Source organism: Mustela lutreola, chromosome 14, assembly GCF_030435805.1.
Source record: "Mustela lutreola isolate mMusLut2 chromosome 14, mMusLut2.pri, whole genome shotgun sequence".
Lineage (NCBI taxonomy): Eukaryota > Metazoa > Chordata > Mammalia > Carnivora > Mustelidae > Mustela > Mustela lutreola.
This window is the reverse complement of record NC_081303.1, coordinates 3572678-3581510: the sequence shown is the minus strand read 5'-3', so window position 1 is coordinate 3581510 and position 8833 is coordinate 3572678. Positions and strand designations below refer to the sequence as shown.

Sequence of the window (8833 nt, the reverse complement as noted above, 5' to 3'; positions counted from 1 at the left end):
TTTTACAACTTGGAATGATTTCTCCCTTCCTTATTTTATTACGAGGAAGACTGGCTGCCGGCCGTTGTTGCCTGATGACTTCCAAAGGCCGCCCGCTGCTGTCTTCATCCACAGGTTGTCTCGCTGAAGGCTCCCGTCCTCCACCTCATGCCCATCTGCCACCTGTGTCCATTCACCAGCGGTTCATGTCATTTCTGAGAGGGCCTCATGATCAGATCCTTGCACTGTGTTAACTGGAAAGTACCAGTCCGTTCTAAAGAGACTGTGACTTCCCTCTTGGCCTTCTGCTTGCGACCGGAGTTGATATTCCCAAGGAAACATCGGACCCTTGTATTCGGCGGTGGCCCTCCAATTGTAAACTTGCTCCAGATGTGACTAAAATCATCCGGATGATTTCAGAACAAAAAGAATAAATACGAACATAATTTTCCCACTTTCCCCAGAACTATTTGGCTAAATAATGAATAAATATTTGGAGTAAGACTGGAAATCTATCCGCCAAGGAATGCGTTAGGCCCTTTTCCTTCATGAAACTCAAGCGTTAAATACCAGCATTTATCTGTTGTTTCTCCCATCCTCCCAGAAAGATTTTTTAAAGCTTCTCCCATGTAGAGTTTGGGCATCAAACGCCTAATCAGAGCTTCTGTCGCTCCTAATTCCACCTAAATACACTCTTCATTGAATCATCTTGCCACTAATTCCAAATCTATAATAGAAGACCCTTTGGGGGGTTCCATCCTGACATTCCTGAGGCCAGCTCCCTTCTGAAGACTTTCCCGAAATGAAGATATGAGAACAGAGAACCCTAAAGAACTTACTGCTATGTAATAGTCTCTTTTCTACCAAGAAAAAGCCACTAAGGAGCCACATTTTTAGCCTCAACTGACGGAGCCACCCAGGAGCCCCCGAAAGGGACTGATTCCTGGATTGTTTCTCACTTTGGGGGTTTCTGGACCACTTGGGTAATATCACGGCAACCCTCTAATCTGTAAGGTTGCAAGACGGTTTCAGTTTCCCAGGAGACTTCTCGGGAGACAGACTGAAGCTTCCTTTCCATTTCCGGGCGTTGGTGAATGTTTCGGGTCTTTCCTGCTCATCATTCTTTTGCTCTTAGAGGATACATTTCTGTTGTTTCAGCCACCCAGTGGGTGGCACTTTGTTACACCGGCCCTAGTACACTAATGCATGACTCTTCATCCGAAATCTAAAACAAGCGCAGCACCTGCCAACTGACAAAAGGATAAACATACTATGGCACAGTCATACTATAGAATACACACAGTTATCGAAAGGAATGAACCTTTCCTTTTGGATGAACCATCCTTTTGGATGATCTCAAAAACATTCATGCTAATTGATAGAAGCCAGAAACAAAAGACTGCATATTTTCACTTATAGGACATTCTAGAAAAGGCAAAACTATAGAGACAGAACCAAATCAGTGGTTGCCAAGTGAGGGGGGAAGAGATTAACCACAAAGGCATAAGAGAACTTTTTGAAGCAAAGGAAATATTCTGTATTTTGATTAAACTGGTGAATATGTAACTGTATCACACATAAAAAAAAGGTGAATTTAACCATATGTAAATTATACTTCAACAAACCTGATCTTTACAAATTATATTGTAAAGCATGCAAAGCTAAAAACCAAAATATTGTAGATTCTCGTTACCTAAATATGATCACTATGAATATTTGGCCATATTTATACCTAGCATTTATATATAAAACGTATGTACAAACTTGGGGTCATATTGTATATGCAGTTTTATAATTTACTCATTTTATTTAATAGACTATTGTAAATATCAGTATTCTTCTGAAACTTTATTTCTTATTCTATCCCATGATTTTTTTCACCCAACCCCCCTATTGTTGAAAAGTAAAGGTTCCCCTCAGTGTCTTGCCATAATAAATAATGCTTCAATGTCTTTAACGCTTAGTTGTTACCCACATTTATAAAAATGGAATAATGATTTTTAAACAATGATAAAAATGTCATATGATACATTAATAAAAAATTACTTGTTCAAAAGCAAGCCACTGAAAATATATCCCCATTATTATGTGGTTTGGAGCTCTCCTCTTCATGACATATACTTCCCTGTAGTAGAATTCAGAGGCCGAGTAGTTCAGTGGAAGCAACATGAGTGTTACTAGAAGCGGCTGATGGAGTTTTGCGCCCCAGCTCTGCCCCGTGTGACTGAGTCACCAGGGTGCGCATTAGTTCCTCATCTGCGAACAGGAGGTGGAAATAAACCTGCGTGGCTCCTGCTGGCTGGCTAATCGGACTCCCACCCCAAATGCGTGGCTGTTGCTCACGTCCCCAGTAGAGGCTGCGAAGGCTACAGAATTGCTCTCTCCTCTTTTCGAAGGTCGGATGGCCGCGGGACACAGTTCTGTCTGATGAAAGCTCTGTTGGGAAAGCTCTTACCTTTCTCATAATGCAAAGATGTCCCTGGCGACTGCTCCTTCCCTTCCTCCTTATTCGAGCCTGGAACACGGGTGTGATGACTAGAGCGGCTGTCCTGCAACCTCGAGTGACTTTGAGAGGCCACAGGTGAAGTGGAAGGTTAAAGGAGCCTGGATTCTTGGTGACCCTGGGAGCCACCGCAGCAGCTCCAGAAGGCCACCTGCCCACCTCTCCTCAAATGAGAAAAATAACCTCCATCTATTGAAGCTGGTTTCCTGCCTCCGGCAGATGAAAGCATTCCTGACTCATAGTCCAGCTGTCGTGAGGGCAACCGAGCATATATGGGACTGTGTTTTGGAAAATGGGAACCAACATAAACATTTCAGGTGATATTTGCTGGTCAGCTAAAGACAAAATTAATAACACGTGGTCTTTCTACTTGCGATCTTTCTCCTCTCTCTCCAAGCTTCTCAGTCATCAAGACTTCATATGACAGTTCCTATACTCTTTCCACATTTTTCTAATTGCTTACTACTGATCGTCTTCAAAAATTTGTATGATCGAACCAGAATATTCTGCACATGGTAATTTTCTGGAAAAGAAATACAAACCGGTTGCTTTATTCAGTGAGACGAACGTTGTCATCAGTACCCCTTCAGTGTCATCAAAAGTGAGACGAAGAGCTCCACTGTGAGAAGCAAAGGGAGAGCTGCCAGCACGGTCTGAGTCCCAGTCGTTAGAAGGCAGGTGCACCCAGGGGCTTCCAAGAGCATCATTTGCTGAGCTGGGAAGTCTCCTTCAGTTCACGAGATGACACAGGCTGGAAGCAGGAGCTGAGGATCACATGAAGCTGCAGAGCCCAACATTCATCATTCATCATAATTCGTGATGGAGTGCATGAAGGGAAAAGATGAAGACTTTGAGCAAGTCCGGAGCCACGGAGGCTCTGGTTCCTGACTTTTCGACCAGGGAGCTAGCGCTCCCTCCCCAGAGTGGGGGCATTTCCCAGGGGCTCGTTAAGCCGAAGCTTGGCTTCCATCCCAGCAAAGGCACCGACTTCTGCACTCCAGAGGTCAGGGGTGCAGAACCCCTTTATTTAAACCACCCTCACTGGGTGATAGTGGACAAAGCCTTCCTTTTCTCATCTGTAAAACATCCTGGTAATAACCGTGCCGACTTTAAAAGTGTGCTACGGAAGATGAGTAATAGGACCCTGGGAAAGTGCCCAGCGTGGCCGCTGGCACACGCACATGCTTCACGTCTGCACCTACGACTGTGACTACTTACGGGTCTGTTCTGTTGGCTCCTTCCCTTTAGCGTAGAAACACGTTAAGTTTTTCCATCTTAAAAAAGGGAATAGACTTTAGATACCACCTTTTGTTTATTTTGCTCCTTCTTTTTTTTTTCTTTTCCCTCCTCTGTTCTATCCTCCACTGTGCCCTTAGCTGCACACACACAAGCCGGGTCAAGGCCTACGGAGTCAGCACCTGAGCACGGCCGCGGGTGACCTTGATGGGTTGGCGGAGGTGTGGGCGCAGGACCCACTTCTCCGCTCGCTCATGTTCCTGTCCGCAAGAGGCCTGGCCCCTCCCCAGGGAGGCCTCTCCACGGGGCAGCTCACGACGCGACTCCCCCCAAGTGAGAGACGCCTGGAGGGAGAGAAGCCGAGAAGGCCACGCGGCACGCCGCAGCCTTCTGTGACCTCATCTCAGACCTCACGCGTCATCCCTCCCGCCGGCCCTGTGGGTCACACAGACCAGCTCGGGCACAGCGCGGGAAGAGACAGAAGCTGGGAGGCAGGATCTTTAACAGCTTTTTATTTTTAAGATTTTATTTATTCACTTGAAAGAGAGAAACACTGTGAGAGAGAAGGCGCAGGAGCAGAGGGAAGGGCAGAGAGAGAAGCAGGCTCCCTGCCGAGCCGCGATCCCGACACCCGGGACCCCTCGGTCATCATCCCTGCCCGAAGGCAGACGCTGCACCGACGGAGCCCCCCGGGCGCCCCTGCGCGGCCACCTGCGAGGCCGGACCACCGCAGACCAGCTCCCCGGGCGACTGTGCCTGCTGGGAGCAAGGTGGGGGGCGGTGGGAGGAGCAGTGGGGCAGCCACAGGTCGGAGCAGGAGGACGAAAAGAACCAGCTGAGATGAAGGAGCGATCAGAGGGGCACGGAGACCCTGCCTGTCAATGTCGTTGCAAAAAAGTGAAGCGAGAGTCCAGGAAGAGTAGAGAATCAACACAAAACACTGCAATGATATAAACTGTTTAAAAAAAAAAAAAAAAAAAAAAGAGGGAGTTGGGCCTGGGTGGCTCAGTCAGTTCAGCATCTGCCTTGGGCTCAGGTCATGATCTCAGGGTCTTGGGATCAAGCCCCACATCAGGCTCCCTGCCTGCTTCTCCCTCTCCCTCTGCCCGCCGCTCCCCTGCTCATGCTCTCTCTCTCTCTCTCTCTCTCTCTCTCAAATAAATAAATAAATAAATAAATAAAATGTTTTTAGAAAAAGGCAGTAGGGCAGTCACATTTAACTTGGGCTGCACTGGGTTCTTGGTTTTTATTTATTTGTTTCTGTTTGGGGGGACTTATCTTCTTATTCAGTCTTGCTGGTCCCTGAGGTAGATGGTTCTGACTTTCCCAACCCCAGTCTGGCTAGATTTTGTGGAGAAGCTGCTTGGGAGACTGAGAGTCTCTCAGGGGGTCGCTGAACTCTGTGCACAGAGACTCTTCCCAGCGCACCATGTCCAGCCGGATGCTCGGGGCCACTGACATAAGGCCATCCCCCGGTTTTCCATAGTCCATGCCTTCCTGCCTTTACAAAGGCAAAAAGCCACACAGAAGATAGTTTCGGGAACATTTAATTATATTTTTTAAAGATTTTATTTTAATGAAAAAACTGGGGCAGGGCTCATGACCCACGGCGGTTTCTAGGTCCCACCCTCTCTCGGCTAAGATACACAGACCCCTAAGAGAGCGGAAATAGGAGGGATACGCATGAGATACAACTGGAAGAAGCTGAGTAAAACTGTAAGGCGAGTTACTTAATAATCACTCAAAACAAGTTCAGGCTGACGACGAATCTTCCAGTCTTAGACCAAACACAACAAAATGGGAATATTTTAACGACCTTTCATCGTTCTCTTCGGAAAACACTCTGCCTTTCTGCGACTTCTTCCCTGACACCATTCGGACAGTAAAGTCCGTGCTGAGTATCCAGCAGGAGACGTCATTATGAGCGTAACAGAGAGGAGGGCTCAGTGTTTCCCGGCCTGGTGCCCTCTCCACGGGGTGCGGGATGCTGGGCGGGGGGTACAGCACGGAAAGCTCCGTAAGCGCTTCACTTCCTCCTTCGTAAAATGGGGTTACCCATCCCGATCTCTGAGGATGGTCACAAGTTTCCAAATCAAAATGAGTTGTTAAATGTAAAAACATGTTTAGGTAGGAGGGACTATCCAAAGACACGGAGCAACATTTCATCTGATTGGAAACTTCTTCAAAAAACCAAGAGTATTCGATAGTCTGTTTTCACACAACAAGCTCAGCAAACAATGGCTCTGGTTTAGGCAAATTTTTCCAATGCGTGGCTCTTGTGGCAGGAGCCTCTCTGAGACCCTCATGCCCCTACACTGCACACCAACCCTTTATTTAGCCAGCAGCAGATCCGAGTAGCTTTGACTTCACATCAAAGATCACAAGTGGGTCGTGCTCCTTTGGTAATTATAAACTTTCAGCTTCTGAGAAGCTGTTATAAACATCAAAACATTTCACAGGGTCCCATGTGAATGGCTGCTGGATGTGTGCTATGTACTGATGGACAAAATAACCATGGAAGGGGTGCCTGGGTGGCTCAGTCGTCAAGCCTCTGCCTTCAGCTCAGGTCATGATTCCCAGGGTCCTGGGATCCAGCCCTGCCTTGGTCCCTGTGCTCAGGGGAAGTCTGCTTCTCTCTGCTCCACTGCCTCTCTCCCTGCTCATTCTCTCGCTCAAATGAATAAATAGAATCTTTTAAAAAAATTAGAAAGAAATGTTTCTCTTCTTTGATGTAAGCCATGAGAAGCATTGTCCCATAGAAAAATGTAAATAGCACAGACGGTCCTCCCCAAAAAACCATGAACTTCCATTTTGCCTATGCTGTTCCTGCATGGCTACGGTGCCTATGATTTTTTTTTTTTTTTTTTTTTTTTTTTACTTCTGTGCGGATAAGAAGGGAAGCCCAAGTCATCCAGAAGTTGTCTCCATCTTCCCCTTAGCCCTCTGCTCCCCTATAAACTTTAATAACAATCTTCAAAATATCTTCTCATGCCTAGCCCCGTGCCAGGCACGCAGAACGCCCTCATATACTTGTTCAGTGAATGTCCCACAACTGTTCCCACCACGGTAAGAAACACTGCCTGAACACGGTGAGGAAGAGATCATTTGGGGGCGCTGAGCTAGAACTTCTCGTTCTTTCTTGCCAGCCCACATCGTCTAAGGGAATCTTGGCCCGGTTGGTTCTCTGGTCTAAACAGTGCCTTCACCGCACCACCAACGCCCACCCCACCCCAGACATGGGACTGAATGGATTGTGCTTGAGTTTCTATCCCAAGAAGAGAACTCCAGTTGGCTCCTGATGGTGTGGTCGGCTTGAAGGGAGCTCTGCCGCCGGCCGTCTCCCGAGAATGTGATCTAGAAAAGAGAGTCTGGAAGCAGAGCCAACGGGCGGTCACGCTGCGGGGGAGGGTAGGTGTGGGCTGGGGCACGTAAGGGGCCAGATGAAAGTTGAAGTGGGCGGGAAGACACTGGTGAAGTGGAGAAGGGAGTGACACATCAAGAAGGACATTTACGGGGGGCGGGGGGCACTGCGCAGCTTCTAGAGGCGGGGAGCGCCGCGGCCGTGGTCAGTTTAGGGGACTACCTACCATAACCAGCGTCCTGCTCCTCAACCCCCATCATTTTTTTAAAGATTTTTTTTTAGGATTTATTTATTTGAAAGAGAGAACATGCACATGAGACCGAGGAGGTGGAGGGAGAGAATCCCAAGCAGACCCCTGCTGAGCACGGGGCACGAGGGGCTCCATCCCATGACCCTGAGACCATGACCTGAGCCGAAATCAGGAGTCGGGTGCTTGACTGACTGAGCCACCTAGCTGCCCTCTTAAGATCCTAATTTTAGGGGTGCCTCGGTGGCTCAGTGGGTTAAACCTCTGCCTTTGGCTCAGGTCGTGATCTCAGGGTCCTGGGATCGAGCCCCGCATCGGGCTCTCTGCTCAGCAGGGAGCCTGCTTCCCCCTCTCTCTCTCTCTGCCTGCCTCTCTGCCTACTGTGATCTCTGTCTGTCAAATAAGTAAAGAAAATCTTAAAAAAAAAAAATCCTATTTTTAAGTAGTGTCTACACCCAGCGTGGGCTCGAACCTACAAGCCCAGGATCAAGAGTTTCATGCTCGCGGACTGAGCCAGCCCCCCGACCCTTTCTCCTCCTTCTTTCCTCCTTCAGGAACCATGAAAGAGAATCTGTACCTTGAGAGTTAAGGAGGATCCGCGCCAGCAGGACTCATACCAGCCGCTGGGTGAGTCTCGGATCCCTGCAGGGTTAGTCAGGGACTCTCCAGTAATACCCTCTTTACGCTGGTCGGCTCTGGTCCCAACCAGGGGAGGACACATAAACCCACCGGACATCCCCACATACACTGGGACTGATGTAGCCTTCAAGCTGCTTGTCAATAGGTCGTGTAGAAGAGAAACATCAGAGGAGCCTTGTGGAGCTCATTCTGGGGTCTTTCCTGCAACGGCCATAAGTCTAGACACGGGACGAAATGGGGAGGCAGAGAACATTCCGGTCCTGGCCCGTGAACCAGCCACGTGACCTTGCACAAGTCAACGAATCACTCTGACCCACAGTCTCTCTGTTTGTAAAGCACGGATCCCCCGTCTTTGTTCAGCTCACGTCGGGGTTATCTCGAGAGGGTTAAATGAGCTGAGGTTTATGAAAGTGCCCCGGGAGCTCTTCAGCTCGGAATCAGAAAGAAGGTGTGTCAGCTCTAGGCCAGTTTCCAGGCTGTGTCTGCTCTTATTATAGTAACTAAGGTTGTTCCTGACAGGGGTATGAGACGCCATAAGGTAAATCCATTAGGGAGGAGTTAAAAAAAGCAAAAAAATGACTGACTTATGGCACTTGTCCAAGTGAAAATTCTAGGAGGGCAAATAATGATGGAAAACAAACTTTTCCCTTTTTTTTTTTTTTTTTTTTTTTTTTAAGTAGGCTGTATGCCCAGCGTGGAGCCCAACATAGGGCTTGAACTCATGACCCTGAGATCAAGACCTGAGCTGAGATCAAGAGCCAGATGCTTAACCCAGCCATAGTCCCACACATCCCACTTGCTTTTTAATTTCAGGAAAAAATTATGAATCAGGAAAACAGCTCGAAAAGACATTTCCAAATTAATAATT

General features: G+C 47.9%; 1 long non-coding RNA gene across 1 annotated transcript; it reads right to left on the bottom strand.

Annotated features, from left to right (window-relative positions):
* Positions 1–2026: 2026 nt before the first annotated feature.
* Positions 2027–4060, bottom strand: LOC131815087 (uncharacterized). The gene is made up of 3 exons (XR_009347558.1): positions 3901–4060; positions 3701–3756; positions 2027–3263 (listed from the first exon to the last, which is right to left on the bottom strand). It is a non-coding gene; the product is annotated as an uncharacterized LOC131815087 (long non-coding RNA).
* Positions 4061–8833: the final 4773 nt, after the last annotated feature.